This window comes from Trichosurus vulpecula, chromosome 9, assembly GCF_011100635.1.
Source record: "Trichosurus vulpecula isolate mTriVul1 chromosome 9, mTriVul1.pri, whole genome shotgun sequence".
Taxonomy (NCBI): domain Eukaryota; kingdom Metazoa; phylum Chordata; class Mammalia; order Diprotodontia; family Phalangeridae; genus Trichosurus; species Trichosurus vulpecula.
In genome coordinates this window covers 41,332,492-41,350,908 of record NC_050581.1, presented here as the reverse complement: position 1 = coordinate 41,350,908, position 18,417 = coordinate 41,332,492, and the positions used below count along the sequence as shown (strand labels likewise).

Here is an 18,417-nt window from a genome sequence, read left to right as displayed (position 1 = left end):
CACAAACTTGTCAGTGAGTTTGGGGGAAGTGTCTATTCCAAGCATGCGAAGATTTCCTCTGGCAGAATTGGTGGATGAGAACGGTTTGTTCCAATGGCCGCGAAGGTGGCTGAAGCTGATGCCGTGGAGCCCTTAGAGCCTGATCAGGCATTAAAGATGCCATCCCACTGCATCCCAGGCCATTGCCAGTCATCTTGATCTTTGTCCTGCCTCTAGACTTTGATGACTCAGGAAGAGAGAGTAAGGTTGATGACTATGTGCAATTCTGCCTCACTGAAATCCAATTCATGCTCAAGACATCACCCTGTGATGCCATTGGTTCCCTTTGAAAACGAAGGACAGACAAAACAAGCTGTCTTTTTTTTAAGTATTGGTAATTCTTTTACAAGTAACTCAATACATTTGACTTTGTAGTAGTGTTTTCTGATGTCAGAAGGGGAGGGGAGAAAGAAAGCTTTAGTGAAAAAAGGCAGTAATAATAACCTGATAGCTATTTTGTTTTCAATAAATAAACGTAATAATGCCAAGAGGAAAAGAAAGAAAGGGACAGACAGACTTTTTTCCTTATGACAAGATTATTCATTTGTACCATCCTGGGTCAATAATCATACCAGTTCTGTGCTTCTACTGCTGAAACTCCTATTTCATGTTCTCTCTTTTTCTCCTGATATAGCTGAGCAGCTTGGCTCTTTGCTAAACTGTTGGGCTCATCCAATAAAGACTGTAGAGATGTCAAAATGGAGACCTCATAGCTTGGACTACAAAGATTCTAATACTGACATCTGCATAAACATTTGGATGAAACATTTTAGAGACAAACCTTACTGTAGGTGGTTAGTTTGGATTCTTCTGTGAATGCCATTGCAAATCTAAATGTGCTATCTTCAAATGAGGTTCCCTTGGGACCAAAAATAACCACATTCCACAACATAATGTTCTCCTACAATGTTATTTGAGGAGCTAGGGTCCTTTCGATTTTCTAGATATAATTCAATTCCACCAGTGTTTCATCCATTCACTAGTCATTCCTTCATTATAGTGTGACATGGAGGAGGCCCAGGCTTATTAAAGGCTATGCCAAGGGAATGAAAATATGTGCAAATTTTACCATGATGTAACGTCTTTAGTGGAATGTAAGTTCCTTAGGAGCAGGGAGCGTCTCACTTTTCACATTTGTATCTACAGCACCTAAAACGACAGTAGCTATTTAATAAAGGCATGTTTTTCAATTGATGGATCCAAAAGGTGTTCTGTGCCTTCTGTTCAAGGGCTAGCTTAGCTCCGGTCACCAAGGCTCATCAAGTGGCAGATTGACTGCTAGTGGATTTTTCTTTTTCTTTTCTTTCTTTCATTCTTGCTCTCTTTCTTTCTCTCCCTCTCCCTCTCCCTCTTCCTTTCCCTCTCCCTCTCACCCCCCTTCCTCCCTGCCTCCCTCTCCCCACCTCTCTCTCTCTCCCCTTCTCTCTCGCTCCTTCTCTCTTTCTTTCTGTCTATGGCAACCCATGAAGCAGATAAAAATACAAAATAGCTTTCCGTTTTATGTGCCTTCCTTCCCTCCCCTTCTGCATCTATATTGCTGGTACATGGCTGGCAAAAGGATGGAAACAGAGAATGGGATATAGAAAACCATGTATCTTTTATCCCTCTCTTGTTATCTTAAGTATGAAATAGTAACAAAAAAGTCCAAAGAAATGCTACAAATAATTTACCTTTTCTGTAAAAGCATTAATGGACTTGCCAAATCATTGCTGCTTCCTTCACTTGACTTTCAGACTTCATTTGGTCATTCCCTTAATTACTTGGCCAGCCCTTCCTCACCTGCTGGGATTACCCATATGGTGAGGCAAATCATTCATCCTTTGTTTCTTTCATGTTAAATTTCATTTACTTGATAGGTGGAATTCAGTACCATTGACTTAATAAATATGTCATTGGATCAGGGCTTTTTAAAATAGCAAATTAAAAAAACCTTTATCATGAGGACCATGAGTGTCACAGATGAAAAATTTTGTGTTGCGGCCAATAAGAAAGAAAACCTCCCAGCTTGTTCATCATATTGCTTTTAAAAAAATTGTTCTGGATTTAACAAACCTCAACAAATGTGGATATTTCCAAATACAAAGAAGAACAGGAGCAGAGGATTATATATGAAACCACAGATCATTTTAGCATACACCTTGGGTTTTTTTAAAGTTTATATTAAATTAAACTTGACAATATGCACACTGCCGGGCTTGTCTGTCTCTTTATGAACTTTTTTCTGTTCATTTTTAAAATGTTCATCACATTTCAAAAATGGGCCATAGATGGTTCATAGAAATGGCTGAAAAAATTAGCTGCTGGGGGGAGAAAGAAGTAATATTTGGTTAAAAATGAATTATAAAAAAGATAAGCCAGTTCTCTTTGGCAGCTGCATGCTAAATAACTCAAATATGCTTTTTTAAAAAAAAAAAAAGAACAGCTCTACATTGAATGGTGCTTAGGTATTCTTGAATTTGTTTGTTTTTAAATTCATATTCCTCCCCTCCTTTCTCTTTGCTGCAGCTCCAGACCACTTAATCCAGGTATCCCTAATTAGATGAAGTTTGAAAGGTATATGTATTCAAAGGTCTAGCCTTATCTATGGATCTCAGACTCTTCTCTTACAGAAGAGATACCAGGTAGTATAAAAGCTGGCTCACAGGCCTTTCTAGTCGGGGAATATTTCTGAGGTAATATACTTTGTATTCTAGTGAAAACAATGAAAGAGAGAGAGAGAGAGAGAGAGAGAGAGAGAGAGAGAGAGAGAGAGAGAGAGAGAGAGAGAGAGAGAGAGAGAGAGAGAGAGAGAGAGAAGAGCACTTATTCTCCAAAGTAGCAATTGTACATTTTACATTCCTTTCTCTATGGTCTAAACAAAATAATACCATCCATTTTAGCTTTGTGTTCTATTATCCTTTCCCCATAAAGTCTGAAGGGGAGGATTATTTTCACTATTATAGTAGCTAGCACTTCTATAGTATTTTAAAGTTTGCAAAGTTCTTTACAGATATTATCTCATTTAATCCTTCTAATAACCCAGTGAGGTAGGTGTTATTATCTCCATTTTGCAGATAAGGAAACTGAGACAGGAAGAGGTTAAGTAACTTTTCTAGGATCAAATAGTTAATAAGTGTCTAAGGCTAGATTTTAATTCATATCTTCCTGACTCCAGGTCTAGTGCATTATCTACTGAACCACCTAGCTTGCCTATGTTTCTCTAGGCTGAATAGAGATTTCAAATGAGCCTAGTAGCTTTGCTGCTTTTATCCAGTCACCTGCCAGTTCTCCCTATTAAAAAGCTTTCCCTTTTTCCCTTTTTCCCATGGACTGTAGGAACAACTTTCCTACATATTTGTCACAGAGCTCTCTTTAATAGAAAGGAAAGGGAAAAGGGAAGGGGAAGGGAAAGAGGAAGGGAAAGAGAAAGAAACGAGCATTTATTTAACATCTACTATGTTCTAGGCACTGTACTAAATATTTTACAAATATTCCTCATTTAATGTAATGATTGTTTAAATTATTTGATTTAAAACTATCCAACCCACATAAATCAAAAAGATAGTTCTGACTTTACACATGGAGATAGTTTATGTAGGATGAAGGTTGACCATTCCCTCCGTATGAATTTGCAGTTGGTATATCCATGGAAAAGACTCTGTGACAATGGAGATATGTGACCTTTGGCAAGATTTTGTACATCTCTGGTCATTAGCTTCCTCACCTATAGCATGAGGGGATTGGGTCTAATAATTTGTAAAGTTCCTTCTGGCTCTAAAATTGTAGAAATGTAGGGGTGATTGAAGTAAAGAAATTATTCTTCTTGAAATGAATGGCATCAACTCATGGATGTTATCTTTAGCACATTAGAGCATTTATCCCTTTATCAGGGCTCACAAGTTCTTCATTAATATTAATAGAGTTATTCTCTAGCACCAAAGGAAATTATTTTAAAGGAAATGATCTTTCTTACTATCAGTGCTTTTCTGGGACTTAGAATTTAGAATTATCATATTATAATTGTCTAGAATGTTGGACAATAAATACTGAGTATTCAGAGTAATACTTATTTTTTTTAGTATGGCAGAGAAATAAGCAACTTCAACCCAAGTTTAAATCTCAGAATAAATGTGTGTCGAAATAGTGATAAGCCACTTTGTTCAAATGAGGAAGTAATTTTAAAAATAAAGGCAAGAAATCTGCATATGTCTAACTGAGCAGAGGTAAGGTGAGACTTTAAGTATCATGCCATACCTTTTCAGTGAATAAATTACTCCCAAGGGGTAAATGAGGTACATTTAGAATTGGTGAATCAGCTAGGATACCATTCCCTTAATTACCTTTGAAATATTTTACTTGATATCCTAATCCCCTCAAAAGCCCAACACCCTTTTATTGTGAAGTTAGTTCTAAATAGAAATCTTCCAAAGCTAGGATATTAATTTAAATATATTCAAATAATCGACTTCTGATAATATCACAAACATGTATCAGTTTTGAGGTTGTCCAATTAGCAAATGTGACAAAAGCCTAACAAAGTAAGACAGCTTATTACAGAATCATAGAATTGAAGAATCAGAAGTAGGGGTGTGATAGAGCCTGCTTGCACAGCTCTTGGAAGACCCAGTTATTCAATTTTCATTGTGAGCATTTACACCTTGGGATTTGGCAAACACTGCAAATAAAGACAAGGTTTGATTTATTGTTTGTTGATTTTCTAGACTTAAAAAGTGAAGGGGGAAAGTTAATGAAGATTAAAATTAAAATTGTGTCATCTATATTTGTGTGTATGTGTCTGTGTGTGTGTATGTGTGTGTGTGTGTACACACAGAGGAATCAAGGAGGATGAGGACTATTGAGACTATATATATGTATATACATATATATATACAGAGAGAGTCTATATATATATAGAGAGAGACTATAAATATCTACATCTATCTATATGTATATCTATCTTTCTATGTGTATAATATATATATATATATATATATATATATATATATATATATATATATATATATATATATATATATATATATATATACACACACACGGGGGGGGTGCAGCCAGGTGGTATAGTGAATAGAGTACTGATCCTTGTAATCAGGAAGATTCATCTTTCTGAGTTCCAACCCAGTCCCAGATACTTCCTGGCTGTGTGAACCTAGGCAAGTCACTTAACCCCCTTTGTCTCAGTTTCCTCAATTGTAAAATGAGTCAGAGAAGGAAATGGCAAACCACTCCGGAATCTCCACCAAGAAAACCCAGAAAGAGGTCATGAAGAGTCAAATATGACTGAAAAACAACTGAACAACAAGCTCGACTGTCTTCCTATTATTTTCTTTAGCATCAAATAGAAGTTCCTCTGCTTCGCATTCACAGATCATTAAGGGAATGGTATCCTAACTGATCCACCAACTCTAAATGTACCTCATTTACTCCTTGGGAGAGATTTATACTCTGAAAGGGTGATTCAGTGAAAGGTATGGCATGATACTTAGTCATACTTCTTCTGCTCAGTTAGACCCAAACAATTTTGAGAGCCAGTTGTTAAATATTTGCTAACACACTCTTGTTTGGAAGGGATTGAAGAGGCTTACTCCATTCTTTATCAGAGTAAGAATCTCTTCTTCCACATGCCCCCAAAGTGGTCACTAAGACTTTCCTTGAAGACCTCCAAGGGAACACACACACCCTCTTGAAGTCTCCCATTCCACTTTTAGATAGTTATAGTTCAAATTGCTCAGATGTTTTTGCTGACATCAAACTTAAATTTACCCGCTTCTAACTTCTACCCATTATTCTTGGTTCTGGTGTCTGGGGCCAGAAAGGACAAATATAACCCCCCTTAAATATGATAGCTCTTCAAATAGTGGAAAACAGCTCTCATGTTCCCCCAAGTCCTGTCTTCTCTAGACTAAACATCCCTGAGTCCTTTGACCAGTCTTCACGTGTTTTTTTTTTCACTCGAGGACTTGAGGCTCTTCACTATTTAGGCAGCCTTCCCTTAATTGTCCCTTACCTGCTCAAAAAGCTCAGCTGGCTTCCTATTGTCTCTGGCATTCAATACGAAGTCCTCTGTTTGGCATTCAAAATCCTTTACAATCTGGCTCCAGCTTACCTTTTGAGATTTATTTTATAGATATATATATATATATATATATATATATATATATAATATAATATAATACTATACTATACTGTACTATCTATATTACGTTATATTCCACCATGTATTTCAGCGAAATTACTGCTTTTCACACGTGAAATTCCATCCCTGTGGCTCTGTCGTACATGCCCAGAACACATTCTTTCCTCACTTGTTCCTCTTTTAACTTCTCTCAAAGCTCAACTCAAACACCACCTCCTACATGAGACCTTTCTTGGTTATCCCAGATGCTACTGCTTCCCCTGCAAAAATTCTCTTCTAAATACTTTGCATAATTTGTGTTTGATTATATATGTACACATTCCATCCTCCCAGAATATAAGCTCTTTCAGGGCAGAGACTGGTTCTTGTCTTTGTGTCCACAGGGCCTGGCACAGTGCCGAATATATAATAGGGACTTAAAAAATAATTGTTACTTGCTTGATTGAATGCTCTCCAGCTTTTCAATGTCTTTTTCTGAAAATCTGATAACCGTAATTGAACAGAATACTCCAGATGTGATCTGACCAAAGTGGAAGACTTAATGACCATCATGGAAGCTGAGATTCCTTTAATGCAGTCCAGTATCACATTAGCTTTTTTTGGGGGCTGCCATATGACATTGTTGACTCATACTGAGCTTGCTTTCTACCCAAACCTTCAGATTAAATGAAGTGTACTGCTTTTGATGTGGTGATTCTTTAACTGAGTCCCATTAACCTTTATTTCTATATGCTAAAACATTGATTCTGTATCTTGATCAAGAGATACCATGATATCTTTGGTAATCTACATTAAAATCATAATATTTAAGATCTGGAGAAAATTTTAGGGTTTATCTAGTTTATATGCATACCCTTTGACCAGGAATACTGCTACTAGATGTGTATCTCAGAGATCAAAGAAAAGAGAAAGGGACCTATTTATACAAAAATATCTATAGGAGCTCCTTTTGTGATGGCAAAGAATTGGAAATCAAGGGGATGCCCATCAATGCGGGAATGGCTGAACAAATCGTGGTATATGATTGTGATGGAATACTACTGTGCTATAAGAAATGATGAACAAGATGGTTTCAGAAAAGCCTGGGAAGTCTTATATGAGTGATGCAAAGTGAAGCAAGCGGAACCAGGACATTGTATATAGTAACAGTGGTATTATAACAATGATCAACTATGAAAGACTTAGGTACTCTGATCAATACATGATCCAAGACAATTCCAAAAGATTCATCTTGAAAAATGCTATCCACCTCCAGAGAGAGAGAGAGAGAGAGAGAGAGAGAGCAAGAGAGGAGGGGGGAGAGAGAGATCTGATGAATTCTGAGTGTAGAGTGAAGCATAGCTTTTTTTTTAAAACTATCTTTATGTTACTTGCATTTTATTGTCTGTTTTTGTTTGTTTTTTTGCAACATGGCTAATATGGAAATATATTTTGCATGACATCATATATATTTGATACTGTATTGCTTGCCTCCTCAAGGAATGCAGGAGGGACTGAAGGAAGTGAGAGAATTAAAACTCAAAATTTTAAAAACATGAATGTGAAATCAATTTTTAAAAAAGTTTTATCAAGTTTAATCCCTGGTTTTACAAATACAGAAATTGAGAGTAAGGTTTTCTGAATTCCTGTTCTTGTACCCCTTCTGCTATACCATGTTTTTAAAAAAATCCCCATCTACATAGAGTATTAATTACTAATGTCTCTGGTCATGTCTACAACACATCTGTTGATGTTTAATTCTATTCAAATTTCTAACTGGAAAAAGATTTTTATATTTTTAATATTTGATTCAAAATTCATTCAGATTCTTTGGACAAAGTGCTATTGGGTGGTTCCCAATTTCGTTCAACAAACATTTGTTAAGGAGTTACTAAATTAAAGGCACTCTCCTAGGTGCTAGGGATGCAAAGATCAAAAAAAGGGGGAGAAGGGCACTACTCTCAAAAAATGTCTATTCTAAATGATATCATATATGTAAATGATTAATAAACTGCATATATATGTTATATGAACATAAATAATAAATCACTTCCACATAAATGTGATAATATAAATGCTGCATATATGTTAAATGTTGTTATTATTATATATACAGATAAATACATGGTAACTTAAGGAAAGAGAAAGTGTTAACAATTGGGGAAATCAGGGTAGGCTTTGTATAAGAGGTGACACTTGGTTGATTCTTAAAGGAAGACATAAAAATTCTGAGAGATGGAGGTGAGGAGGGAGTAGAAATCTATCTGCCTTTCCATACCTTTCTACCTAGTCTTGATTTGTTGAGATACAGATATGTGATTATAATGAGAAGCAGAATGTTCTTATGATGGAGGTAGGTGTATTGTTAGGGTGGACTTATATCTCAGTGTTATTGTACTAATCCATAATTACAAAATCTAGTTAATTACATTAAATTTCCACTATAATGTTATTTCATTTTCACAAAATGACAGATTCTAGGTTTAGAAGAGATCTAAGAGGCCATCTAGTCTAATAAGTACCTGAACAAAAATTCCTTCTTCTGTATCCCTGGAAAAATGGTTATTCAGCCTTTGCTAGAAGACTCCTAATGTGGGAGGAAACCATTACATTCTTGGGTAGCTAATTCCACTCTTGGAGTGAGCCAATGATTAGGAAGTTTTTTCTTATATAGAGCCTGAGTCTATTTTGTACTTTCCACCTCTTATTCTTGGGTCTACCCTCTGGAGCAAGTGTAGTCCTTCCCTTACATGATGACCCTTCAGATGCTTAAAGACAGAGATCAATATCTTTTCCCCTCTACCCCCAACATATGGGCAACCAAGTCTTTCAAAAGAATTTATATTAGAAGTAAAATTTGCTTGATAGCTGGAATCCTCTTAGATTCAGACCCCAGGTATAAAACAAGGTGACCAACAGCATTGCTCACTCAACCTGTCTCTTGCCAAAGGAGCTGAGGAACCAATGCCTTAAGACCCCACTTAGAATTGCATAGTATGGATGATATGCAATTATGCTCTAGGAGATATGAGGACAGGCCATTAGAGCAGATTACTTGATTGTCACTTGGAATAATTATATTCCTTCCAAGTTGGCATTTGTTGGTACTTCTCTACATGGTAAAGGATCAAGAACTAGTAAAGTTCGAATCAATTTATAATCAACTGATTTATTCCTTTCTCCAGTGCATTGAATCATTAGTTTAATGGACCTTTTTTCCTAATTTTCCACCTTGCTTGTGTGGACTAGGCTAAGAGTGTATTCATATGAATATTGCATGTTTATGTGGGAGTAAAAAATATTTCCTTAACCTTATAGGCTTATAACTATAACTGTAGTTATATATTATAGGCTTATATTGTATTACAGTATAATGTCCTGTATCCTCTCCTTTTATTAATATGCAACCTAAAAGTTCCTTTTAAGGCCACCATGGGGAAAGGCAGCTGTGACATGGTAGTAAGAGTAGTGAATTTGGATTCAGAGGACTTATGTTTAAATCATAGCTCTACTACCTCTGTGATTTTAGGCAAATCACTTAACCCCTCTGGGTCTCAGTTTCTTCATTTGTGAAATGGGTGAGAGGTTGTACTTAAAGGCCTTTAAAGTCCCTTTCAGCTCTAGATCCTATGTCCTGGCTCTGCTACTTCATCCTGTGTAACCTTGGCCAAGTTACTTGAACTCTCAAAACACTAGCATCTTCTGTAAAGTGGGGAGAGTTATATGTTTACTTACCACATAAGGTTGTTGGGATGAAGGCACTTAATAAAGTCAAAAGTTCTATATAAATGTGAACAGCTTTTGAATAAGTTTTCCAGGACATGTCAAAGGTTGCATTGGTGATTTTATTTTCTATCAGAGATTCTCTTTCTCCTAATAGTAGATCTCTGTGTCCTTCCTTCCTTCCTTCCTTCCTTCCTTCCTTCCTTCCTTCCTTCCTTCCTTCCTTCCTTTTCTTTCTTTCTTTCTTTCTTTCTTTCTTTCTTTCTTTCTTTCTTTCTTTCTTTCTTTCTTTCTTTCTTTCTTTCTTTCTTTCTTTCTTTCTTTCTTTCTTTCTTTCTTTCTTTTTTCTTCCCTTCCTTCCTTCCATCTATTTTGGATAAGGAAGCTAAGGGCAGAGTTTTAATAAAGCACTTTCTCTCCTCAGTTCCTAGGAGTAATTCTTGTTTGAATGGAAAATCTAGAGTATGCATGAGAAACAGTTGTTTTCTCCCTTCATTTTCCCATCTCGGGAAGATGAATTGCTGCAAAAGAAAGAGGAGTGTGCACATTGTCGATTGTTTTAATGAGTTTTAGAATTTCAGCCTTGACTAACATATCCCTTGAGAGGCACAGACTTTTCACTTTTAAATTGGAATCCCCCAAAACTAGAAAGTACCTTGTATGTAGTTACTTAACACTTATTTAATTTATTGATCAAAAAATATGTAAAGAGAATCTACAACATGCCAGGGACCTGGAAGGGATCTTGGTAATCTTTTAGGTTACCCTCTTATTTTACAAATGAGGAAACTGAAGAGCAGAGAGGGGAAGTGACCTCCCAAGATCACATGGCTGGGGAGTGGCAGAGACAAGACTGGAGTCCAGGGCTTCTGACTTCTAGAAGCCCAGTGTCCTTCCTGGAAGGGTTTGATTCTCTCTAGAGAAAAGAAAATGAAAATTGCCTTTATCAACTTGATAGGTTTCTCAGAAATCACAAAATGCAGTAAAAAAAAATTTAGGGAGAGCACTTGAGTGGAAACTCAGGCATTTGTTTTGAAACTATTTCATTACTGACCTATTTTCCTTAGATCCAAAAAGATGTTGGGTCTACTGCAGGAAAAATTGAGATATAGAGTTAAAGATATTCTTTCTTTTTAGAGCTCCTCAGCAAAACTCAACCCATTGGATTGGGACCTATTCTGTAGTGAAGGACTAAGCAATTGTAGTAAAAAAAAAAATAACATTAAATAGGAGATTCAACTAGCAAGCTAACATTTTTCTTTAGTCACTGATGGATTTTCTTTCACACCCCAAATCCCTCTGTGTGTATATGTGTGTGTGTGTGTGTGTGTGTGTGCTTACAGAACATATAGTTTGCATGTTGATAAAGATTTGCGTATCCATTTGTGTTTGTGTGTGTGTGTGTTTTCTTGCTGCTTTGTTGCAACCATTTTTACTGTCCAGGATTAAATCTGCTACTCATCAATTCCTGTACTCATCATTTCCCTTTTAGATACATTGGCCTGTATGGTTTATTTAAAAATCGTCTGTGTCCGTGGTTAACTACTAAAGCATGTATGTGGGCGGAAAGAGTTCTGTGAGTCTGAGGTTAAGAGTTTCTTTGACCTTCCAGTTCTTCTGTAGTTTGGCGAGGCTGGAGTGGAAATCCTAAAGGTATTAGACTCAAGAATTTTTCTTTTCAGGCAACAGCCTGGAGAGCCTGATGAGTTACACAGATTCATAGGATCTTAGCTTGGGAGCTGGAAGGAACCTTAGAAACCCTCTAGTCTAGGCCTTGAGGCCACATGTGGCCCTCTAGGTTCTTGGGTACAGCTTTCTGACTGAGTCTAAGTTTTACAGAAAAAATCCTTTTCTTAAGGGGATTTGTTCTGTGAAGTTTGGATTCAGTCAAAGGGAAGCACTTGAGGACCTAGAAGACCATATATAGCCTTGAGACAACAGGTACCCACCCTGCTCTAGCCCAACTTACTTATTTTACAGATGAGAAAACTAAAGCTACTTGGAGAGATGAAATGACTTCTTGGAGGTCAGTAAGCATCAGAAGTGGGATTTGATTTGATGCTGGAAGGGATGTGGAAAAATAGAGGGACGAATGCACTGTTGGTGGAGTTGTGAACTGGTCCAACCATTCTGGAGAGTAATTTGGAGCAATACCTTTTGACCTTTGCCTGATCAGTAATACCATTAGATCTGTATCCCAAAGAGATCAAAGAAAAAAGAAAAGGATCTATATGTACAAAATATTTATAGCAGCTCTTTTTGGGGTGGCAAAGAATTAGAAAAGGAGGGTATACACATCAATTGGGGAATGGCTGAACAAGTTGTAGTATATGATTGCGATGGAATACTGCTGTGCTATATGAAATGATGAGCAGGATGGTTTAAGAAAAACCTAGAAAGACTTATATGAATGATACAAAGTGAAGTGAGCAGAACCAGGAGAACACCATACACAGTAACAGCAATATTGTAACAATGATCAACTGTGAAAGACTTAACTACTCTGATCAATAGAGTGATCCAAGACAATTCCAAAGGACCCATGATGAAGAATGCTATTCATCTCCAGAGAAAGAACTGATGAACTCTGAGTTCAAACTGAAGTACAATTTTTCACTCTATTCTTCTTGCTTTTTTTTAAAACAACATGGCTAATATGGAAATATGTTTCGCATGACTTAACATGTATAATGGATATCATATTGTTTGCCTTTTCAACAGGTATGGAAGGGGCTGGAAGTAGAGAGAGAATATGGAACTCAAAATTTAAAACAATTTTAAATAAATAAGGATAAATTTTTAAAAGAATGTGAAAAATAGATAAATAATAAATTGGACATTTTGTTATTTAAAAAAAATGAAGTGGTATTTGAATCCAGGACCTCTGACTCTAGAATCAGTGCTCTCTGTACCATATCATAAATGGAACATGGCTTGATTGGTATGAGTATAAAGGTCATTGTGGACATAAGCGTCAACAATGTGTACTTCAGTTAATGTTGGCTTTCAGCAGTTCTTTCTATCAGGTAATCATGTGAAGGGGAAGGACATTTTTAATTCACCCATAATGAATTTTCTTACAGCCCTATTTGCTTAGAACAGATTGTTTCTGTCTTTCATTTGCAAGCAGATTTTCGAGTAATAGCCAACTATTTGGTCTGGTCTAAGTCAGCTTATTTTCTATGCTTTGCAGTACAGTGAATAAAAATTAAGGTACTTTTGAGAAAGAAAAGCTACAGCTTGGAAACCTGAAATACTCAATGAGAGAATATAGCAAAAAAATTTTGTGCTCCTTCATCTGTCCCCTTCTCTCTACTCACACTATGTATGCCCTGGTGTAGGCCTGGGCAGGTGGTGCAGTGGATAGAGCACCGGGCTTGGAATTAGGAAGACTCATCTTCTTGAGTTCAAATCTGGCCTCAGACACTTACTAACTGTGTGGCCCTGAGCTGGTCATTTAACCCTATTTGCCTCAGTTTCCTCATCTGTAAAATGAGCCAGAAAAGAAAATGGCAAGCCACTCCAGTATCTTTGCTAAGAAAACTCCAAATGGGGTCACAAAGAGTCAGGCACAACTGCATAACAACTAAAAAAGTTCAAACCATTATCATCTCTTGTCTGAACCACAATAGTCTCCTAATTGGTTTCTCTGTGCCCATCGTCTTTCCTTTACAAGTGATCCCTGATATCCTTAAAGCATGAATCTGACCATACCACCTCTATGAACGCTAGTAGCTTCCCAATACCTCTGGGACCAAAGATAAAGTCCTTGTTTGGCATTTAAAACTCTTTACAACCTGGTCCTTTCCTGCCTTTTTGGTCCTCTTAAACTGTACATTTACTCTATGATCCAGCTCCACTGGCCCCCCTGAAGTTCCTTAGACATGGCATTCCATTTTTCATCCCCATGCTTTCCCACTGGCATCCTCCATGCCTGGAATGCTTTGCTCTTCAGCCTCAGCCTATTAGTTTCTTTGACTTCCCTCAATGCTCACTTTCTGTAGGAGATCCTTCCCATCCCTCTCACTGCTAATGTCTTCTCCTTCAGATTACCTTCAATCTCCATGCATCCTGGGCCATCTCCAGTCGTCCTGGTGAATATCAGGCCACTGGACCCAGATGGCTCTGGAGAAGAAAATGAGGCTGGTGACCTTGCACAGCCTTCCCTCCCTCAAATCAAAGTCAACTACAAGTCATGTCATCATTTCCATGATGTCATGGTCCTTTTCGAGAACAAAAGACAAACACAACAACAACAGCAACCTTCAATCTCCTCTGTATATAACTTTATGTCACTAGTCCTTTATGTGTCATCTCCCCGATTTGAATACAGAAACTTGAGTTTAGGACTGTGTTTTTTGTCTTTCTTCATATCCCCAGCACTCTAGCACAGTGCTTGACACATAGTAAGCACCTACTAGATTTTTACTAAGTAACTCTCCATCTTATCAGTGATGTTCCTAAGATATAATACCAAATAGTACATAGTTGTGATCCAAACATCTGATAATATAGTGAGAGTGTCACCTTCCTAGTTGTATTTTTCTCAATGTAGTCAAAAATAGCAATAGCATAGTCATACTATCAGTTCATATTTAACTGACCACTAACCCTCAAACCCTCAGATATTTTTGAGATATCATGCCTCCTTGTCTTGGACTTGCAAAGTTGACTTTTTAAACCCAAGTATAGGACTTTACATTTACTTCAATGGACCTACAATTTCATTGATGAGGATACTTCTTTCAGTGATCCAGATTATCACCCATCTATGCCATTTCATCTTATTCTTTTATAAATATATCCCAGGAGGCCCAGCCAACATGCTGAGGTCCTTTTTCTAGGTCTCTCGACATTGGGAGAATACCAGTAAAGCTCAGCCATTACCACGGGATATGCCTTCTTCCAATACATGATCGGCCAATCTTCTTTTCTATTAACGCATTTCAATGATAACATCTTTTACCCCACTTTTCTTATACAATTCTTCTTTCTTTGGTAATGTCTCACATCCTGCTTACATCCACCATGTGCCTCCTACCATTGCCTTCTGGGTGACCTTTGACTTTAATACTTTGGAGATAGCTTTAATCTATAATTTGCACTGAGAGAACATCACCAAAAGAATATTGCATTTTAAGAAAAATTAGACAATGTTTTTTTTTACATTTATTGCTTTTAAATCTCACCTTAACTTATTTGGTCCTATGTTCTAGCCTAAGATCTTTTTGAACCTTGACTATCATCTCAGCTTTGTTTCATCTGTAGATTTAAATAGCATGCTGTCTAAACTTTTATCTCTGTCATCAATAATGTTAAATGGCACAGGCCAAGAACAAATCCCTGGATCTCTAAGCTGGAGACCTCTATTCAAGGCTGACATTAATCTATTAAGACTACAGTTGAGGTTCAGCCATAAGGCCTTTCATCTTGCTCACAGTTGCCAATGTAGTCAAACCACATGATCAAAACTCTTCAATTACTCTTTATTGCCAATAGGACAAAGACCCAAACCTCAATCTGGTACTGACCCCTCCTATATAACTGTAACCAAGATTAAAGGATCATAGATTCAGATCTGAAAGGGGCCTCAGAAACCATTAGTCCAATCTTTTCATTTTATATTTGAGGAAACTAGAGCCCAAAGTTAAGTTACCAGCCCAGGGTCATACAGGTAGTAAGTTATAGAGATAGGATTTTCACCCATGCCTTCTGACTCTAAATCCAGTTTTCTTTCAACTGTACTGCCCTCTACTTAAGTAACTAGTTTCTTTCTTCTTCCTGAACAAAGTAGTAATGTCTGTCCTTGAACCTTTCACTGTGCTGTTCCCCCTGCCAGGAATGCCCTTTTATTTCCATCATCCCTGATTCCTTCAGGGTTTAGCTTATATTCTGTCTCTTCCATGAAGCCTTCCATTGATTGACTTCAACTCACTTTGGTTTCTTATTTGGGGGGAAACTCCATAATACTCATTGCCTATATAGAAATATTTATTGTAGGGTGATGAAGAGGGGGATTGGAAAACTTCTGAATCTAGTGGAGACTTTGGCTCTAGAATTACCTAGATAGTACATTACCTATTTTCATCCCCTGTACCCTTACCCCACCCCAGGAAGACACAAATAGGTATATATTCATTTTGCTCATTTATGACCCCCTGTGTGTGGCCTGGGTGTGGATGGAAATAAGAGATTCTCCCTTCCCTTCTTCTAGAGTAGTAGTCAGAGGGCCTGGGTTTGAATCCTACCTCTACTGCTTAATGTCTGGGTAACCTTGGACAAATTATTTCACCCACCTAGGGCACAGTTTCCTCATCTATAAAACAGAAGTATTAGATTAGATGGTCTTTGAGGCCCTTTGCACCTCTAGATCTTTGATCCTATGATCTTTGTTCCACTTTGTTCTACCATAGGACTCTCCCCTGTACCATGTCTTTAAATCCTACCCTCACTCACATCCCCATATACATAGAGAAATATATTCTCTCCATCTGCTTATTGTGGACAGGTATGTGAAGCTGCTAGTAGCAAGCTAGGAAAGGATGCAAATCTTTCCCTGTGACACATTAGCTTGGAATGACATTAATCAAATTACATCTTCCACTGAATGAAAACATTCTGAAAAGAGCCAAATAGTTCTTCCTGATCTAATTTATTTCTCCTTTGTCTGTAGACACGCAATGACTAGGACCATGCTCTGCTGGATGTGTGTGAGCAAATGTTAGCGTTCAAACTTTAAAACATTTACCAGTGTTGACTATGCTCTCATGAGGGAGGGGACAATGAAGAGCTTAGAGCACAGGCAAGCAAAAGAGCTGACATTCAAATCAGGTGACCATGAAAACATAGATCTAAAACTGGACTGAGACCTCAGGGGCCGTCTAGTGCCCCCACTCATATTTCAGATGAGGAAACTAAAGCCCAAGGAGGCTGAGACTTAGCAAGTCATGAAGGATGCTGAACAGGTAACCTCATCGTGACTCCCTGCCCCTGGTACCTTTGATCCCATGAAGCCACTGGTTACTCTTCCAACTCAATGAAATTTGAGCAGGTAGGAATTTAGGATTAAAGCCACTGTGAACCTCTCAGCTAGTTAGTTTTAGTTTACTTTTATGACAAAGGAAAGACCCAATTTAGGCTCTTTCTTGTCTGGCCAAATAAAGCACTTTATATGGCTGACAACCAAAGCCCAGTGCCCATCCCTTTTAAAGTGTTTAGCTGTATTGAAGGTTTAGCTATAGCCATCAAATGTAATATCCTAAAATGGAATAGTGAATCAGAAGAATATGCATTTGGAAGAAGAGAAGTACTGAAGTTGGATGCCTTCTAAGACGGTAATTCTTGTTTAATGTTGAGAAGGATTTTTTGTTTATTTGTTTTAGTGACTAATGGTCTTGGTGCTCTAAATACACAGTCACAGTGAAGCTCGCCTGGTTCTTTTTCTATCACACAAGATATGGCACCTACGAGCTTTATCTCTACGCCAAATGTATCCCTAAAATATCAGGCCCATATTCCTAGTATCTACTGGCCACCCTCTAGATTATCTCTTTGAGTCCTCACATGCACATCTAAAACTGAACTAGTTCTTCCTGCTAATTTCCCAGTTTCCCTTAATGACAAAGTTCATAGGCTCATCGATTAAGAGCTGAGAGTGACCTCAGAGGCCATCTAACCCTTCCTGCCCAGCACTGATCCACCCTGCTGCACCCTGGTTTCATTTTACAAATGAGGAAACTCAGACTTGCCCAAGGTTGCATAAACAATAAATATCTGTGGCAGGATTTGAACCCGGATCTACTGACCATAGTCCTTGCTCTTTGTACTCTACTATGCTGTCTCCTAGGTGCCCTGACTTGTAACCTAGGAGACATCTTTGATACACTCTTTTAATTGAGATACTACTTGTAAAGCATGTAGCATAGTGCTTGGCACATAGTAGGCACTTGATACATGCTTATTCCCTTTCCCTCTCCTATATTCTTAGCACACACATCCAGGCACCCAATCCCATCCCTTCTTTTTTGTTCTCTAATATTTTCACATCCATCTGGCCTCTTCTCTCCCACCATAATCATTCTATTTCAGACCCACATTCCTTCTCACCTGGACAGTAGTGATTGCTTCCCATCTCTCCCGTTCTCTAGTCTACTGCTTTGTCAGTCTGCCTTCCACACTGATTTCTGAGAAATCTTGATGTGCCACTATTGTCATGGCACTCCTCTAGTGAAAACACTTCAGTGGCTCCATATTGCTTATGGAATCAGGTATGAGCTCTTCATCATGGTGTTTGAAGAGTTCCATAACTGATCCTGACAAAGGAGACACAGTAATATAGTTCACTTCCTCTGGAATCAGTGGGCTTGAATTTGAATCTCTCCTTTGATGACTTTGCCTATGTGACCCTGGGCAAGAAATAACTCTCCTGGGCCTTAGTTGCCTCATCAGTAAAATAAAGTGGCTGGATTCTTTGTCTTCTAAGGCTACGTCTGAATATGCAATCCTAGAATGTGCCTGCTCACCATTATCTCATGTTATTTCCT

General features: G+C 37.7%; 1 protein-coding gene and 1 pseudogene across 1 annotated transcript in view; one reads left to right on the top strand and one right to left on the bottom strand.

Annotated features, from left to right (window-relative positions):
* Nucleotides 1-18,417, top strand: part of SVEP1 (sushi, von Willebrand factor type A, EGF and pentraxin domain containing 1) — a 347,418-nt gene that overhangs the window by 12,196 nt on the left and 316,805 nt on the right. The gene's annotated exons all lie outside the window — the stretch shown is intronic.
* On the bottom strand, nt 599-931 carry LOC118831054 (annotated as a pseudogene).